Raw genomic sequence first — 2,369 nt, forward strand, 5'->3', positions numbered from 1 at the left:
TATCATCTCGATCATTTTTAATGTAGTTTATCATTGTCATTGTTTACTGTTATTCTTGTCTGTGCTTTATATGTTCTGTCTGGAGCAAGTCTCTAGTAAATGAGTTTTTGTGACTCAGTTAAGCGAACCTGTATTCATTCAACCTTTGTTGACACAGTTTAGTCCCATTGAGCCAATAGGACTCATTTACAAGAGAGACCTGGATTTTAACAAAGAGTGATGACAACAGTGGACAACAAACTGTTTTTCAATAGTAAAACAAACAAACAATTAAAAAAACTTACATTTGTATGAATCATTTGTGAATGTCTATTGTTGTCATTGTTATCATTTCAATTTCAATTCAGTTTATTTATATAGCGCCAAATCACAACAAAGTTGTCTCAGGGCACTTTACAGATACATTCACATAAAAGCCAATTAGTAAAGTTCTCTATCTAATGAATCCAGCAGACAATTTGAATCTTGGCTTTGTTGCAGTCTCCCATCCTGAGCAAGCACAGTGGCAACAGTGGAAAGGAAAAACTCCCTTATAAAAGTTAGGGTCCGCTTGGGTTTCCTGAGCTGTCCCTTAGTCATGCTGCTATAGGCTTAGACTGCTGGAGAACAAACTGACCACAATTTTCACTCTACTTCTGTCTTTACTTACTCTGCTCAACCTGTTTTGTATTTGTAATTATTTTTTCTATCCTTAACATGTGTTTTTGTGTCTTTCAGATACACCTGGACCTACAGTACACCTGGACCTATACCTGGACCTACCATTCTGTGTTCGTCTGTCTCTCCTTCCTGTCCTCTCAACCAGCCGGTCAAAGCAGATGGCCGCTTGTCCTGAGCCTGGTTCTGCTGGAGGTTTCTTCCTATAGTTAGTAGGAGAGATCATATTTCTCCAGTTTTAGTTTCTCTCCATTGGCTCCATGTCAAATCTAAAATATAATTCAAAATCCTATTTCTAATATACAAAGCTCTCAACATCTTATATTACAGATCTTATTGTTCCATATTTTCCTAACAGAGCACTTCGCTCTCAGTCTGCAGGTTTACTTGTGTTCCTAGAATTAAAAAAAACAGAATGGGAGGCAGATCTTTCAGTTATCATGCTCATCTCTTGTGGAACCAACTTCCAATCTCTGTCCGTGAGGCTGACACATTATCCAGTTTTAAAACTAGGCTTAATACTTTCCTTTTTGCTAAATCCTATAGTTAAGACTCTGGCAGCAGCATTTTGGATCAACTGAAGACGTTTTAAAGAAGTATTTGGACACCCAGATAATAAACCATTGCAATAGTCCAGTCTAGATGTGACAAATGCATGGACCAGTTTTTCTGCATAATTTTTAGACAAGATGTTTCTAATGTTAGTGATATTACGCAGGTGGAACAAGGCGATTCTAGTAACGTTTTTAATGTGGGGGATAAAAGACATGTCCTGATCAAAAATAACTCCAAGATTTTTAACATTGGAGCTGGCGGACAGATTAATGCATCTAAGGAGGGAGAAAGACTGAAAAATTCGTTCCTAAGGTGCTCAGGTCCAAAAACCAAAACCTCAGTCTTGTCTGTGTTCTAAAGGAGAAAATTAAGGGTCATCCAGGTTTTTATGTCTTTAAGACATGCTTGCAGTCTAAGTAGCTGATTGGATTCATTGGGTTTAATGGACAAATATAATTGTGTGTCATCAGCATAACAATGAAAATTTATCCCATGCTGTTTAAAAACTTTACCTAATGGAAGCATATATAAAGTAAAGAGTATTTGCCCAAGCACTGAGCCCTGAAGAACTCTATGACTAACTTTGGTGTATGAAGAATATTTATTATTTACATTAACAAACAGGAATCTATCTGATAGATATGATTTAAACCATTTTAGAGCTGTTCCTGTAATCCCAATATCATATCCAAGTCTCTGTAGTTAAATATTGTGATCAACCGTATCAAATGCAGCACTGAGGTCTAACAGGACCAGTATAGACACAAGTCCAAGTCTTTTACTAGTGCTGTTTCTGTGCTATGATGAGCTCTAAATCCTGACTGAAACTCTTCAGATTATTTATTTGTAGATGTTCACGCAACTGACCTGTAACTATTTTCTCTAGAATTTTTTAGATGAAATTTAGGTTAGATATAGGTCTATAGAATCAGAATAAACTTTATTGGCATTGCACCGAGATACAACGCGAACATGTACGTACAGTCGTCCGAAGATGGGCTAAAATAATTAGCGCGGCCTTCTTATTCTTATTCAGAATAATATTTTGCTTAGATGAGAAAAGGAAAGAAAACATGAGGAGAGACGGTATTAAAAAAAGATCTCTCACACCGTGTCCTAGACAGGGCGATGCGGCGCTACCCCCTCCCTCCTGGAGA

Source organism: Nematolebias whitei, chromosome 21, assembly GCF_014905685.2.
Source record: "Nematolebias whitei isolate Nwh7 chromosome 21, NemWhi1, whole genome shotgun sequence".
Lineage (NCBI taxonomy): Eukaryota > Metazoa > Chordata > Actinopteri > Cyprinodontiformes > Rivulidae > Nematolebias > Nematolebias whitei.